Below are 18673 nucleotides of genomic sequence, written 5' to 3'. Positions count from 1 at the left end.
AACGTAGCCTGAGGTTTCCAAATGGTGAGGATCGAGAGCTGATAATTGATATTATTAACGAGATTTCGAGAATCCATTGCAGTATTCCGTTTTAATGGGGTCGTGAATCTGAGCAGCAAAAGGAAATTAGGGAGTAAATTTCACCTTACTGGAAATTATCGCAGATCCTAATAAGTTCTATCGTCATTATTGAAACTGATACAAACTATTCTGCATCACACACATGCACACACACGCATCATATTAAAAGCTATTTAAATTTATGTTTAATATGTTTTCTGCATATTCATTTGTGGAACTATTTTCGCTGCCGTAAATGTTACAGGAAAGTCCTTCTGTGAGACGATGTAGTGGAAAACTGCTGGTATTACCTATAAATGGTGATCAAAATGTAGAAAACGTGTCTCTCCTTCGTTTCTTACTATCAGCTGCAGTAAACTATTTTTTTTTACTTATAGTACACTAACTACTGTCATTCTTATTCTAAGCAGCAAACAGTATATTTTCTGACGCTATTAATAGCCCAGCTGACTGGAGTTTTTCTTCACACACATTGTCTGAAAGGAGAATTTCTTACCAAAATATTTATCGTCATTTGAGTACAAATGGAGGTCCTAAATGTATGTACATAACTTGATTTTAATTACTGCTATTTACTGTGGTTTCAATTAATTTATTGCAGCCTGACAAAGCTTTGTACACGATGGTACATTTATCATTTGTTGTTTGCATATATAAAAGCGGTAGTTATAAGCTGGCTATGAAGGGCTGAATCGGTGCATGAAGGGCTGGATCTAATGAATCGTAAAACACATGTCCAATAGTCCAATGTGAACATTTATAGCCTAGGCCGATATCATATCACACAGATTGTCTATAAGAGAATTTCCCTTCTAAGAGGGTTATCGCAGCGAACGTAACTCCACGTATGGGTGTCCACGAATGTATTATATAAAAGTGCGTGTAACTATATGTGTATGTGTGTATAGTTCAACTTAAATGATGCCTTCATTGATATAAACAGAGGTTTCATAAGAAATATTGGCAGAACTCAGAGTTTCATTTGTGATTTTCTAGTTACTTTTCTGTCCAGAAACGCAATGGTTCGAAATCTTCCTTAATTAAATCGAATTTGTTGATTTGTGAATATAACGCATTCTTGAAAACTAATTCTAGCAATACAACATTGGTGTATTAACAAAGTTTTGTTTCAATACTGTATTACAACCTATAGCTATATAGCTTAGAGGTCATTCCTTTCAGTAGATGTTTCTATTCAATGGTATCCATGTTAATAACAATTTAGGCAGTAAATTGAAAGTAAAACTGAGTATATATGTGCATATACATACACGAATATTATTATACATACCTACAAACATTCATACACACACATGTATATATATATATATATATATATATATATATATATATATATATATATATATATATATATATATATACATATATGTATGTATATGTGTACGTGTCACTATCTTTGTAGCAATGTATGTCTTTATTACTATCTACCTCGGTATATATAAGAGAGTGTGTGGGTGTATATATATATATATATATATATATATATATATATATACATATATGTATGTATATGTGTACGTGTCACTATCTTTGTAGCAATGTATGTCTTTATTACTATCTACCTCGGTATATATAAGAGAGTGTGTGGGTGTATATATATATATATATATATATATATATATATATATATATATACACCCACACACTCTCTTATATATACCGAGGTAGATAGTAATAAAGACATACATTGCTACAAAGATAAAGTGACACGTACACATATACATACATATATACATACATACATAAATACATACATACACACATAATTGCTTACATACAGACAGAGAACGATAGATAGAAAAGCAGACATACAGATCGGTTGATAGATAGATAGATAGATAGATAGATATAAGACGAAAACATCATCTCAAATATAATGAGATTAATTCTTAATGTAAGCTCTTCGAAAAGAATTCATTAAAAAAAAGCTATGCAACTTCAATTTCATTTCTCTAATATAAATTTTGCATAAAGAAACAAATACTTGCAGCACTACGTATACAATAAAAGCGTGTTCCATAAAACATTAAATCAAAACCGTATAAATTATATTTACAGTAGTCACACGCGTATAAAATTATACACCCATCATCACCGTTTTCAGCAGATAATTTGAAAATCTAATATGAACTACCTTTTTATAAATGCTTGGATGTGGGATCGGAAGTTTTAGAAATTTAAGGCATTTTGGTGAAGTTCCAGAGAAAGATATTTTGCAAATATAGCGAGAATTTATTTTTATGCGAGATGTTCTCAAAGGATTCGGTAGATATGAAGAAATGAATGATCAAAGTTGATTTATGAGCAAATACTGACGGTTAGGAATTTACCTTTAAAACGAAGTTCTCCAGTTATTATTGGTATATATCTAAACTTATAATCCGGATATAGAAGCTGCAGGTTTCGAAGCAGTTGTCGATAGCTATCTACTTTTTCTTGGAATTTCAATGAGATATTCACATCAGCAGGAGGACAGCTAACCTCAATGACGGTTCATACTTTTTCTTGTCTGTCCCAAACAACAATATCCAGCTTGTTATGCTTGCATTTGACCGATATTTTGATGGGAATGTTCCACCAGTATTCCTTGCTTATGAATTCAATAACTGGGGGTTTCGTTATATTTATTCTAGTACAGACTTCTTTCCGAATGGCATTGAATATTGTTTTTGAGACAACGTCATGTCGCATAGGGAGGTAGCAACCTGATGATGCTTTTGGGTAGCAGCCAATCGCATGTCTGACTTCCTCCACACAAATATCACATGATCTACATTCACAGTTGTATCTTGGAACTCCGAGGGCTTCGTTGTCTCTTTTGTTGATCAAGTATTTAGCAGCATTGTCCTGTTGTTGGGTTAGAAATGCATAGCGTTCGAAATGTGATGTGAAGTAACGCTCACGAGTCCGAGAGACGCTTCGCTTCATGTCAATGTTATTATCTCCTTCAGGTCTACGAGAAACATACTTGTGCATGGTCTGTTTTTCGGTATACTGGGCATTTTAATTCCAGATCCTCTTCGAGATGCCCTGGTCCGGTATGAGAGGTCATTAGGAAGAGGAGCTCACTTCCAACACGCAGGATATCATTTTCTTCACTTTTCAGCACTAAATTAACGTATTTAGTTTTGCTGTTGTTGTTTAGCAAGTTCTCTCTGAGAGAGACTATGCAGCATTCGAAGGCTGTCTGCACCGGTTTCAAGCCCCTACCTCCTTTATCCCTTCTTAGGTAGAGACTATCGATATCACTATTTCTGCGGAGATTTCCAGTTGATGTTGGAGGTTTTAATGTCTATGGAGTGGATTTCTTCTATAAGCCGGTCAAGTATCCTAAATGTAGGAATCACCACAGGTACTGCAAATGCAGTCGGATATAGTCTTGCACTTCAGACGACCATACTTTTCTTAGTTTTAGTGTAATATACTTAGCTCTATCTCTATTCCCACTGCCTGGCTATGAGATATGTTCATCAATGCCAGGCTACTGGCAGCGTTCTTTGTATGGGACAGGAGAAATAGTGAGAATATCGAGGCACGGGTTTTGTGTCGGGGAGACTGATCTCCCCCGTTCACCAATTAAATAAGAACATTTCTTCGAGCCAAATTCCATTTCCGTGTCAGCTGAAAATGTTATTAATTCCAGTTGTTTTTTTGGCATGGTTAATGCATTTTAGTATGAATCTTGTTTTCCGTTTGAGATGTTTCGGTTTAGTACTTTTATTACCCTGTATACTGTAGATTTCTCCAAGGTGTTATTTAAGAGTTATAAGCAACTGTGTATATGGGGCTATTAATACTCCAGTAATTAACATCACATGATTCCGTGTTCTCTCCAGTGACATCGTCAATGACTTTCAACATTTGAGCTATTTAGCTATATATGGCGACAAAAACGAGGCAGAAGGTAGTATAAAAACTACTTTTTTGGACCGACCTAGGCTGCATATTATTTGAGAAAGCTTTATTTTGTGGAGAAGAGCAGCAGCATCTATTTTAAAACGGGGGCCACATTTTTCATTAATGTTTTCCGTAGTGTTTTTGGTACGGAAAGACTTTCAAACTTCGTATACTTATCTATTTTGTGTTATACAACAGAAAAATATTTTTGTATTCGTATTTATTTCATGTAAAAAATTGTCTTATTTCGATAATTTCAACCAATCACTGACAAGTATTCAGTTGTTTACATTTACTCCTTTGGCTGATTAAGCGATGTAAAGCGTATTTAATCTCCATACCTTCGTTTTATTTGCTTTTTTCATTTTAAATTTGCTTTAACCCTAACCCTAACCCTAACCCTAACCTTAGGGTTAGGTTTAGGGTTAGGGTTAGGGTTAGGGTTAATTGTTTCAGAATCGTTTGTTTATGTAGTCGGCACTTAAAGTATATCGGCTGAATGGACGTCAGTGATTGGTTGAAATTACAGAAATACGACAACTTTAACATGGAATAACTTATGGATTTCTTTTTTTTTTAAGAAGACTAAGAGAAAAAAGATGTTTTATATGACACATTCTACCAGTGTTCCAAGTTTCAAAGTGTTTCGTTAATGAAAAATGTGGCCCCCGTTTTAAAAAAGATCCGAGCAGCATTGTAATAAATTCACGCGATTGAGGCACTTTTCTAAATTCGAAAATGGAGTTTAAGTGCGTTTTGGCGACGGAGGTCAGGTCATTTCGTTGAACTAAAGAATAATACACGCACAAGCAACACACGTCATCTATTGCAAATACTCATGCGGAAAATATATATCTTTGCTTCTTCTTATTTGTCGATTTCGGTCCACTTTGATTTCATCACCGAATATGTCTGGGCTCTATGTACCTCCGGTGCTAAAGAGTGTATGTACCTCCGACAAGCATGTTTGAACGGTCCTCAATATTGCTACGTGGTGAGATTCTAATCAGATTTATGTCATATTCATTAATATATCATTTGACAATTTAAAAATGCATATATCTATCTATCTATCTATCTATCTATCTATCTATCTATCTATATATATATATATATATATATATATATATATATATATATATATATATATATATATAATATGGGTAATATAAAACGGAAACGGAGAAACTGACGTGTAGACATCAGTTTATTTCAAGATATTCAATTCTCTACAATGTCCAATTCTTTGCTCCTACAGCTGTATCCATGTCCAATTAATTTAATTTGAGGAATTAAATTAAATTAGATTAATTTAAATTTTCATATCGAATATCGTTCATTGGTCATTTTTTCCGGGGAAGAAATAAATGAAAAAGGAATTAGACTCAATGTGTTGGTTGACCCTTGATCGACTCAGATATATGTGTGTACGTGTGTGTGTGTGTGTGTGTGTGTGTGTGTGTGTGTGTGTTTGTGTGTGTCTGCGTGTGTATTGTGTGTGTGTGTGTGTGTGTGTGTCTGTGTGAGTTTTTTTGCGTGTGTATGTGGGTGTGGGGCGTGTGAGTCTTTGTGGTATGAACGTGAGTGTTTTGTTTGAGTGTGTTTATGCGTATGTGCGTGCGCTCGCATGTGCACTTATCAGAGCGCTGGTAATTGTCAGCAATACATTCAGTCTCCTTCCTCTTTCACAATGTTTTCCAATAATATAGAATGATATAGAAATAACATCCAAATTAAATTATTTTCGTGAAATGTTGTGAAGACACAAACGCAGTGTTGTTCTCAGTCATTGACTTTTGGCCACGTGATATGACGTCAAACATAGAAACCTGGTCAGTTGATTTGGTCTTTTTTTCTGTTCAGGATATCGACCTCCAATCTCTCCTTTCCTTTCACTAGCTGATTCTCATATTCCTCTCTATTTCTTTACACACTAATTAATATATTCTCCTCATTATTTACCACGCAAATTAATATATTCAATTCTTGATTTATGAATGTTTTGCTACATTCTCTCACATTATCTCAACTTTGTCAGACTTCCAGTTTGGCCTCTAGTTTTTCTCTGAATAAACATATTCTGAAACATAATCACATGATATCGCATGGATTTCTATGTAATATGTGAGAGAGAGAGAGAGAGAGTGAGAGAGAGAGAGTGAGAGAGAGAGTGAGAGAGAGAGCCAGACAAACAGACAGACAGAAAATGTACGTGTGTATGGGGGGGTGGCTATTTCTGTTCGTCTTTATGTTAGTGTTAAAGTGTGTGTTTGTAAATTGTTCCATGTGTTTTTTATCCAGCCGAAGATTAAAATCGTGAAACTCGATGTAATATTTTGTTAACATGTTCACAGTCACACTAAAATGTATGCAGCCAATTAATACAGCCAATTAATACAGCCAATTAATACAGCCAATTGGAAAAATAAGTCGAATGTAAGTAGCTGTCTACGCTTCCTTTCATAGGGCCTCCCGTGGCATCAAATAATATGAGATAACAATCGATATCAAACGAGATTGATAACAATCAATATCAATCTGATATGGATCAGTCTCAACCATCGACATTTGTTTGATTACTTGTACGCTTAGTTAAGTGGATTTTCTCGTCTCTCCTCCAAAGATTATTGTATTTGTTCGGCCTTAACCTGGATGCAGTTGCAAGCAGTAATTTTAGACATATAAATGCACCACAAACAACAATTGAAACCGTATTTCAAGATAAACAAAAATCACTAGGGTTGCCTCAAATCTCAGAAACTGCCTTTTCTATAACACGCTTAGCAATTCATCATTTATAAAATATGGAAAATATTCCATCGACGCTTCATGTTGACATGAATTTTAAAAATCTCCAAACAATGAACACATATACTATAAGTTACCTACAAGAGTCGCGTTCTCTTAATCTAAAATCATTGAAGCACTATATAATGTCCTAAATTAAGTATGCTTAATTAAGTAAACAATATATCGGAGAATTAAATTTTATATCCGTGATATAGGAGGTGGGCGATTGATTCCAAGAAATACTCAATTAACAAAGAATGTGCAAACATCTTTCACACCCACAGTGACATCTTAAGTAGAGTCTTTGATGTCAGAGCTATGATCTAAATAAATCCAACAGGTGACGCTGCTAAATGGGATAACTTCTGCGCTAATAATATTCTTTTCTAATCTAGGTGCAAGGCCCGAAATTTTTGGGGAGGGGGCCAGTCGATTAGATCGGCCCCATTAAGCAATTGGTACTTAATTTATCGACCCCGAAAAGATGAAAGGCACAGTCGACCTCGGCGGAATTTGAACTCAGAACGTAAAGGCAGACGAAATACTGCTAAGCATTTCGCCCGGCGTGCTAACGTCTCTGCCAGCTCGCCGCCATTTGGACTAATAATATTGGCGAAAAACTATAATTTGTGTACCATGTCTTTCTTTCTTTCTTTCTTTCTTTCTCTCTCTCTCTCTCTGTCTCTTTCTTTCTGTGTATCTCTTTCTTTCTGTGTATCTCTTTCTATCTCTATTCTGCGACCTTTTCCCTTCTCTATCTCTCTCTCACTCTTCCTGTATACACACACACACACACGCATGCATACACGCACGTCCCTATGTGTATGTATCAATGTCTATATGTATACATACGTCTTAGAAATGCGTAAACTACTTTACAACTCTCTGGCAATGTATAAATAATTTAATCAAATAAATATTAAATTCGATGAATTTATTCCTATATTTTTTTCTTACGTAGGTTGAGGTAACTGAAATCAAATGAACACAACACCTGCAGCGATGCTAGCGGCATAAAAATGTTGAACTCTTCGTGAGTATAACATGTTTATTAGTTATCTCGATAATGTTCTCTCCCTTGTTATTATTATATCTCTTATCATACACGGAAAATCGATTAGATGCTTTTTATGATTAGAGAAAATTAATTCATATGACAATCTTTATCTTTATCATACAACGATATATCGCTATACATAGAACATATTTTTCAGAATATACCAGAATAGCGTTGCTGCAAGAATGATTTTGATTACAAATGGGAGGTTGTTACTGCAAAAGATAATATGTAGGTGGCTTTATTTGAAATATGACAACTAGCATACATATGAGTGTGTGTGCGTGTGTTTATCGATAACTAGATATAGATACATGTATTGAAACAGAAATGCGTTTGTATGCATATGTTTATATATCTATAGTTATATTTACACCATATATGTATGTATGTATGTATGTATGTATCTATCTATCTATCTATCTATCTATCTATCTATATATATATATATATATATATATATATATATATATATATATATATATATATATATATACATATATATGTGTGTGTGTGTGTGTGTGTGTGTGTGTGTGTGTATAGATCGATAGATATATAGTCAATCCAAACAAGAACAAGCAAGAAATAAACAACAATGTGAGGATGTGGTATAAGTACTGTGTTATTGGACGCCCAGGAAAGGAAAGAAAAGAGGATTTCACGTTTCGAACGGAGCTCTTCATCAAAAGTATAGAAAAATTTCAAAGAAAGGAGGACAAGAAAAAAAAGTGTGAATAAGTCTTCAGGTGTAAACGTAAGGACCTACAACTATTAACGAACACAAGATACACTTTATGAAGCCTTAAACACTGGGATTTGATGAAAGGTTGTAGACTGCTATGTGTCTCAATAAAGAAATAAATGTCGACTCTAGACCGATTCATATATATCGGATTTGGAAACGGATTAAAGGACATATGCATATGTATATATGTATATATACATATAAATTTATATATGTATATATACATATATACAAGTATGTATATGCATGTATATAAACATATGTACATTTACCTGTACATATGCATTTACATCTGCATGTACGAGTGAATGTGCGCGTATGCATGTGTGCACCTGCGCGTGTGCGTGTGCGTTCCAGAGCGTCTATGTTCAGCCTTTCTGCGATATAAATATGTAAGCATACAAATTTATTCAACCTCCGTTTCAGAAGCAGAGAAATTGACACATATGTGTTAGACATATAGATAGGTAAGTGCATAAATTGCTCAAGAGAATGTCATTTCATTGTCAAGGAACATCTGAAGATCTTTTTTGAAATACGTCAAAAAGCATTTCCTATCGCATGTTTTTTTAGAATTATAAATATTTATACATAAAAACATACGTAAATCCGTACTTACACACATACACACCTCCATTCCAAATATGCACAAACATATACATTCACACATTCATACACAAATGTTTAGATTTATATATACATACAAACACTCACACACACATTGTGGTGTACTGCAATGCATTGTTTTGTTATAAGAAGAAAGTTCCGTCTGCCATATTTTCCTAAGTCTGGTGTAATATTCTCGGGTCATTCTACTTTTATTCACAGTGTCTTCATATGATACATTTCCGTCTATGCCTCAGTACTTGTAACATTCTTTGTGCGGAATGGGAGAGATAGAGAGATCGTTGATGCACAGGTTTGTGGTTTGTGGGACTGACTTTTTTCGCTTTATAACCAAATATTAATTCCAGTTGTTGTTGTTTTTTTTTTGGCATTGTTAACTCTTTTAGCATAAATGTTGGGGTCCTCTACAATGAAATTGAGTTACATTGATATTACTCTGTACTCAGTTGTAAGGGTAAGAATAGTTGTCTTTGAGAGTCTCTCTCTATAGCATCAATTAGAGCGGTAGGTACTTTTGCCAGGTGTAGGCACTTCAACGGCCATGAATGAGGGATAGAGTCAAATTCATTCTTCTAATCATGCCATACTGTCACAAGGTGTCTGCGTTGTTTTCTTACTTCAGACAGTACAGCTTTGTTTATTAAAAGTTGTTCGGCACACCCCTACACTCTCTTCTTTCCACCAGGCTACTCAACAGTCACAATGTTTTTCGATTCACAACGGTTCTGGAGGAATTGGTTGGGGCAACTTGTGTACAATTTGTACATAATGTTTAGGTAAGCAATGGGCCTGTAGTTTCCTGCCATCTCGGCGATTTCGATTTTGGCAAGAAGATTTGTCCTTGATGTAGCAAGCCACTTTGGTATATCCGTCTCACCTTCCATAGTCCTCTTGAACATACATATCAATTGGTTTCTATAAAATGTAAGCTTCTTGTACCAATATCCAGCTATTAGGTCCCTTCTAGGTGCCTTCCTATTCTGCAGTTTGCCTACTACTATAGAGAAGGTTTTTGTATCATTCCTTTTACTGTTAGTGTTGGTAGAATATTCTCTCTCACTTGTATTTAATCATGATGCATTCGGATTGCAATCCATCTTTTCATTCCAAATATTTTACTAGAATGACTGTAGATCTTCTTGGCATGGAGCTTTCTTTATGGTAATATTTTCCTTCCTCATTTCTCTGTATAATGCTTATGGGTTGGAAGTAAACTTGTGATTCATACTGACTCATTCAAAAATTGGCGGAGTTTTTCGCTCATCGTCCTGAATTCGTGTTTTAAAGTGATTAGCTTTCCCACGAGAGCTCGGTGTGACGTGTTGCCATAAAGTTTCGCTAATTTTTGTTTTCTCCTTACATTTTATTGTTGTAGTTAACCATCCGATATGGCGGCGCACGTATTGATGTTTTCTTCAAGTTTTGTTTTCTATCTAGGTTGTTTCCGTTTAGTAGTTTTGTTACTTTGTTCAGTGTAGACTTCTCCTAGGTGTTCTTTAAAAGTAATAGCGGCTGTGTATATAAGAGTATTTATATTCCAGAAATTAACATCACATGATTCCATGTGCTCTCCAGCAACATCGTTGATAACCTTAAACTTTAGATCGGTAGGATTTTTTCTCACTTTTGTTGGAAGTGGTCTGTTGCTCAACGAAAGCTTCGAGAAAGTAGCAAAATTTTTTGCGAATTGTAATTTTAAAATGTTTTTGAGTCGGATGCATTCCGCAGTCTTCGCTACTGAGTCAATTAACTATCGAGACATGCTCCAATTTAGTGATGGTGGGAGCGGTGGTTTATTTACAATATTTTTAATGCCGCTTCTGGCAGATTTTGGCCCATTCTCACTGTTTTGGTAGAATCGAGGATCAGTTGATTTGTTTTTACAAAAGATGCTTGTAGTCGAAGCTATTTCGACGTGAACCAATTTAAATTGGGACGAACTTCCTCCCATTATTGTTTTAGCTGCTTCGTGTATGTATGTATGTATGTATGTATGTATGTATGTATGTATGTATGTATGTGCGTACGTACGTATGTATGTATGTATGTATGTATGTATGTATGCATATATGCAGATTTGTATGTTTTATGCATGTATTCTCACGCATATAGCTAGTTACACATCTAGACATGCTCATATATATTTAAATGATAAACTTCTGGAAAGTTTTACAGCATTTTACAGTTCCAGTGATGGATTGGATCATGTTTGAACACAAGTTTATTTGAACAAACAGTAAAACAGAAGTCGACATATGTGTGTATGTATTTTGTGTTATTTGCATTTAGAAGAAAGTTAAAAAGTTGTTTCGATTTTCGAGCAATTGGTACATGACACAGTGGCATTGATCTATCAGTTCGATAATGAACATTGAAGAAACGGTCCGGAACAGAGTTACATTTGTAACTTTCTTCCGATTAAAGATGATATACATTTAGATATATGCATGTTTGTGTGTGTGTGTGTGTGTGTGTGTGTGTGTGTGTGTGTGTGTGTGTGTGTATATAACTATCTTTTCGATTCCAAATTCCAATGAATACCTGACTACGTAGTTCAATGGAACCGAAATTCGTATAAAAGGACCTACATTCTTTATTGAATATTGATTACTCCCCCATTGTTAAGAACTTAAAATCAATGCCCAAATACTTCGCGTATATATGCACACACACACACACACACACATACACACACACACACACACACACATACATATGTATGTGTGTGCGTGTCATACATATAAACAGATCCGTATATGTAAATGTAATTATGCATACGTGTATATTGGTGAATGATTTTCTATTTGTTTACCGAGATAGATCTTCGATAGTTTGTCATTTATTACCGTACAAAATACTAAATATTGATTATAGTCCAATTAGAACTAGAAAAACTGTGCTCAGCCGATTGAATTTTGGCGAATGTTCCACTGCAGTTAACACTTTACTGCATTAGATTGGTAGGTTTTCCTGAACCGTTACTAGTTTCAACTCTATAGTCTATATATGCCCGCAGACTTGTTCTTTATTCGAAGTTTATAATCATTTACTCATTTGATTATACTAATGAAAGCCGGTGCAATACGTTGAATATATTTCCAAAAACTTTAAAATTGCGGCAAAATAATAGTATATTTGAACAAACAGTTATATATTCGAGCTAATTTCATAAATCTGCGCTATATATTTTGATATCTGAAGCTATCATAAATATGTGCTTGGCTTTTGTAGTTGATATTACCTTATAAAAGAGTCTGTTGGCAAATAGTCTGGTTGTCTTGTAAGACAAGTGTTACTTTATAAACCAAAATAAGAGGAAGCTTCACAACGTGGTTGGTTTTCGATAGGAAATTCTTTCGACAGCTCCCGTGTGCGTGTGAGTGTGTGACAATAGAATTAGAGCTTCAAACTTGGAAATTATTTCATCGAATCCATCCAACAAAAATGGATCGATTCAATGACGAAATATCTTGATATATGTGAAAATTCTCAAATATCCAAAGAGTTTTCATAAACATTAACATATAGACATGTCTCCTGGGGCTACATTACAGCAACATTCGTCCTAAACCAGGACAGCCATGTTGCGTTGGTAAACAATCTTTATTCCAAAGTACCGTTGCTGAATATCTCTTGTTGTGAGATTTACAAATAGTAATTTTCTAGACTGGTGTAACTCCATTTACTGCATAATCCTAAAAATGTTTTATCGACGTTTTACCACCATTTTATTGATAAGTTATCATCATGTAATGTACGAAATAATACATCCAACCAGTGCCATTCCATCAATACTGGAAAATCTTGGTTCTTCCACCCTATATAGATTTGGATGCAGGATACGTCGGCGCTTTTTAACGCATAATAATTGTAAATGAATCCATTTTTTACTTTATGTTAACCATATTACAATTGGAGTAAAGATTTTTGCCAATATAACATGGCAGTCCTGGTTTAGGACGAATGTTGTGGTAATTTAGCCCCAGGAAACACCTTTTCCAGCTGGCTATACGACACGATCTGTGTCCTTATATTTTCGAACAAGGGAATCTAGCAACCCCCTCAGCTCAAAACAATATTGTGTATCAAGATTCGGGGTGATTTCCGGAAACACATACGCCATAGAAACCGGGAAACTGGGCCTATGAGCCTGGCTAGGCTTTAAAAGGACGCATAAATAAAAAAAAGTAATATATATATATATGTGTGTGTGTGTGTGTGTGTGTGTGTGTGTGTGTGTGTGTGTGTGTGTGTGTATATATATATATATATATACACACACACACATACATATAAATTTCATGTATTTATTTGCAGATTTTCTGACAAAAGAATTGTAATAGACGGGAAAACTAACTTATTAGTATATCCTCTTCGCTTCCGCATTCAATACAATGTTTTAATAAGCCAGGTGTAAAAATGTCAAATCACACAGGCACATACAGACACATACACGCATACGCAAACACCTACATACACACACATGTATGAAAATTAGTATGTGAGTATGTATGTGTGAATATATGCATGTATGTAAGAATATTTGAATGACAGATCAATCTGGGCTTACTCTATCAAAATAAGTGAAATGCTGGGGCTATATAACCAGAAACGTTTCTAAACAGTCACCCGAAGAGTACTATAAGAACTGCAAAACATCTCACCTGCGGACTACAGATGCGAAAATGCGTGGAAATAATTGTAGGGATTTTTTAATAAAGAATTTCGTTTATTGCATTTTGTGTCGTTTATGTATGTATGTATGTACGTACCACTGTATGTATGTATGAATTTATACATAATATGTATATGTAAGTATACATGTACTTATACATAATAGCTATAAATATATATATGTGTGCATATGTGTGTGTCAGTGTGTGTGTGTATGTATGTGTGTTTATTATCACAGAAATATCTATGTGAAATCTTTGTGTATATACCTGTTATGTGTTAAGCTGCTTATAAAAAAATGATGCTGCAACCATTTTGTATTCATTTCTTATTTTTTAAGTCTAAATTGCTGCTTATGTTCCATGTAGTGGCCTTTCTGTTGTCACTCTCTATGCATCCTATTATGCATGAAGAACTGTGTGCGCGTGTGTGTGTGTGTGTGTGTGTGTGTGTGTGTGTGTGTGTGTGTTTGTCTATCTGTCTGTCTGTCTGTTTTTAATGAGTCAGTTTCTAGCATGTGCATGTCTAAGTGTGAGCTTGTATGCATTTGTCCGTGCGTGATTTTGCGATCGTATCAAAATGCTGTTAAAAAGCTTTCAGGTGATGATCCGATGATGACGCACACGAGACATGAAGACCTCTCCTGAAAACACTGGAATCTTCTGGAATGGTAAATCATGACGCTGGATTGAAGAAACTTTTGATGTGTTCCGACTGTGAGAGAATCATGGATATGCATATTTCGATCTTGCTGGAGGGTCTCAACCAACTGCTTTTCTCTTGGGCCCTTCACCAAGGTCGGAGTGTGCATGTTACAATATCCTGGTAGAATTACCCAATGGAAGAACTCCAGTTTATTTACATGGAAAGCCAGAGGAAACGAATATATTTATTGAACGCGCGCACACACACACAGCACACACACAGACACGCAAAGACACGTCGATATATACAAATATGCATTTACATATGTATCTTGATAAAGTACCAACATGCATAAGTTTACACTTATATGTCATGTCTATTTACATATCCACACGCAGGCACATACACATACGTACATGTGTGTGTATATATATATTTACATATATATTTACATATATCTCAATTAACACAGCTTCATTCGGTTTCCGTGCTACATCAAATGTCGCAGGCCCCTAACTGAGCTCCTGTTTTAATTAATACAAGTAAATTCTACTATATATATATATATATATATATATATATATATATATATATATATATATATATATATTTGTTTGTGTGATTGTGTTTGTCTCCCAACCATCGCTTCAAAATTGATGTTGGTGTGTTTAAATCCGCGAAACTTAACGGTTCGGCAAAAGAGGACGATAGAATATGCACTAGACTTACAAAAATAAGTCCTGGGGTCGATTTCATCGACTAAAACCGGTGCTCCAGCATCGCCGCAGTCAAATGACTGAAACAGATGAAAGAATAAAAGAATTAAAAGAACATGCATGTGTACGTACATATGTGTGTGTGTGTGTGTGTGTGTGTGTGTGTGTGTGTGTGTGTGTGTGCGTGCGTGCGTGTGTATATATATATATATATATATATATATATATATATATATATGTATACATATATATATATATATATATATACATACAGAAGCATTAGTTATAGAACAAACATTAATTTGGGGTCAACAGCTTTACATACAACACTACCGATGTATCGTCCACTCACCCAACGTCCAGTATAGATAGCAGCGTTACCGCTATTTCGATCAAAATCTCTAATTTATCTGCAAATGAAGAGAATTTCGATCCACACGCACCTGTGTACAATAACGCTCTAAAAATAAGCGGATTCAAGACTAAAATCTCATATATACCTAACACGATATTTAAAAACAAGATGGATGGTCTACCACCTGACCATGTCACGGTTGATCCGGAAAAATGTAATGTATTACCTGATAGCAAACAAAATAAGCCAAATTTCTAACGTTTTTAGAATATTAGAAATGGGTATAGGAAGCGAAATAGAGGTAGTGAGGAGATTAGTAAAACTAAGAGCGCACGTTCTAGAATAAGAGAAGTAATGTGGTTCGCCACTTCCTTTTTCTCTTAGAGTGAGAAATTTGCCTAAGATGCTTTTTAAGATTCTGGAGAAGAACTTCCATAAAGGTCCTAAATACTCTAGCATTTGCATTAAGTCTTATATCAAGTTCTCTTACTCAGTAATACCAAATTTGTCCTCCATTATTGCATCTATAAATAGAAGCAAGTTAAATGGGCAAGGGCACAGGATATGTTCTTCTGATGGAAACCCCGGTTCTGGGCAGGTAAGTTCTGATACGCCTAAGGTTAATGATGCCAACATTTTGCTCCCACCCGGTGTATCCAAACCCCAGTAATGAGAGGTGTGAAGGAGTGAATAGGGGAAACTTGACAAGTACTGTTAGTGGTAAAAATAAGGTTAGGGATGTCCCTCGGAAATCATGTAGAAACCCTGGATTATGTCCCCTTGACGGGTTCTGTCTAATTACCAATGCATTATATAAATGCGTTGTTAAGGATGAGGATAATTTGAATAAGTTTTATATAGGTAGTACAGTAAATTTTAACGCTAGATATAGGGACCACATGAGCTCGTTCTGAAACGAAAAATACTGCAGCTCTACCACACTTGCATCTTATTTACACGATCTAAAGAAGAAGAATAAGAGTTATTCTCTGGAATAGTCCGTTATTTCGAGAGCCCCTTACTTCAGAGTAAATATAAATAAGTATAAGTTGTGTTTAAAGGAATCCCTTGCAATCCTTAAGTCTCTTGGGCCAAAAACTTCGAAAATATTTACTGAAGTGATCCATTTTTGCAACCATAGGTTTTCGTCCATCTTTTTGAAAGTATATATAAAAAAAAAATGTAATAATATTGTTTAGCGTTGCGGGGAATTGAAACCGCCGAGGTTAAATTTCTGTTAAATACAGCCACCTGAATGTTTAGCAAATGGGATTTTTTTTTTCCTATAGAAAATTTGGACTGGTCCGCTGATGGGTTCTTCTTAAATTCTATAATCTTTTCATAAAAATTTTGATCTCTGCATGTTTCATGTTTATTCTGATGAAGGCGGGGGGTCATCATCGTCATGTGTAAATGAACTCCGGAGCTCCCAAAATAGCCATAGATATATGAGAATGTTGAATTTGACCGGTGGTATCTGTTTATTATGAACTTTGAACGTACTTGTGTGAGGGGAGTAAAAGACTTTTTTCAAGATGTACGTGAATTTAACCTGTGGAAGTCTGCTTACCTATGAACTTTGGACGTACATGCGTGAGGGAAGTAAAAAACTTTTTCAAATATTAAAAAAAATATATATAATTAAAAAAAAAAATGTAATCGTCAGATAAAATCTTTTTAGTCGGTGGACACTTATTTTATTTTATCTTTATTTTATATTTGCCCAGTAGGCTTTTCATAGTTTTGAATGTTTTGTCGTTATGTGTAACTATTAATAAACCGTTCTATTTGTATTTTATTCGGATATATTTTTACCTTCTGTGATTTTATGTATACGTATTATTTTTTATGTGTTTGTAGACCAAGGTGTTTTTTTTTATATATGATTAAATTTTTGAGTGGTAGTGTTGTATGTAAAGTCGTTGACCCATAATTGTTTGTCCTGTAACTAATACCTCTTTGTCTTCGTCTCACTTATATTTGAGCACTTCTTTTGCAGTCCTATTGCGTGTATAATAAGAGACTTTTGCGTGTATAATAAGAGACAAATATTATTCGTGTGTGTGTGTGTGTGTGTGTGCGTGTGTGTGTGCGTGTGTGTGTGCGTGTGTGTGTGCGTGTGTGTGTGCGTGCGCGTGTGCGCGTGTGTGCGTGTGTGCGTGTGTGTGTGCGCGCGCGCGCAGACATATATCTATATACATACATGTATTTATACATACACGGTTTTAACACATGTATATGTGAGTGTCTGTGTGTATACGCATAGATCTGGTGATGGAGGCCCGATCTCTCCAGTATTGATATACTTCTATCAATGGTTGCATGTTCTGGTGAACTACACCTGCCAAGGTCGTTATGAAGTAACTCCTAGTCTCCAAAATCTGTTATTGCACTTGTAGTAACATACCTTTTCTTTATTTTTCTGTCCTTGTATTGTGTAAATTTGATCTGATAATAAATATATTTATTTATATTCGAAAATTTATCGTCTGAAAATTTCTAGTCATTAAGTTCTACGTGATTACATGTTTATAAGTTTAGATAATTTGTATATCAAACCACAAGCAATTTTTTTCTTCTTATCATTGTCTCCATAGCTGATCCTCTGGATTCCTCTTATAGCCACGCTTTACCCCGTAGACTTGCTCCTTGGAGCGCTACTGTTTTATATATTGGAAATCTCTGGATCTCATCTGTTGAATCAACTCACACACACGCGCGCGCGCGCATATACACGCACATGTATAATATATATATATATATATATATATATATTTATAGAATATATCATCTTGATCTTCGTTTAACGTCCACTTTCCATGCTAGGATGGGTTGGACGATTTGACTGAGGACTGGTGAACCGGATGACTGCACTAAGCTCCAACCTGATGTGGCAGAGTTTCTACAGCTGGATTCCCTTCCTAGCACCAACCACTCCGAGAGTGTAGTGGGTGCTTTTACGTGCCACCGGGGAAAATTGACGATTTTTATATCATGTTAGATAATGAATGAAATGAGAGTATTAAATTATAACAATTATCGAAATACAAATAATTAGAAAAGAA

General features: G+C 35.0%; 1 protein-coding gene across 5 annotated transcripts in view; it reads left to right on the top strand.

The window, feature by feature from the left end:
* Positions 1–18673, top strand: part of LOC106877248 (neuropeptide S receptor) — a 362222-nt gene that overhangs the window by 208423 nt on the left and 135126 nt on the right. For 4 of the 5 annotated variants that reach the window (XR_016241289.1, XM_052965972.2, XM_052965974.2 and 1 more), the window contains one exon: positions 7751–7822. The exons of the other annotated variant lie outside the window; for it this stretch is intronic. The gene's annotated coding sequence lies outside the window, so the exon portion shown is untranslated. The remainder of the gene's footprint in view (positions 1–7750; positions 7823–18673) is intronic. 5 annotated transcript variants of the gene reach the window in all.

This window comes from Octopus bimaculoides, chromosome 3, assembly GCF_046866305.1.
Source record: "Octopus bimaculoides isolate indiv1 chromosome 3, ASM4686630v1, whole genome shotgun sequence".
NCBI classification, from domain to species: Eukaryota; Metazoa; Mollusca; class Cephalopoda; order Octopoda; family Octopodidae; genus Octopus; species Octopus bimaculoides.
The sequence above is the reverse complement of the archived record's forward strand: the minus strand, read 5'-3'. Positions and strand labels throughout refer to the sequence as shown.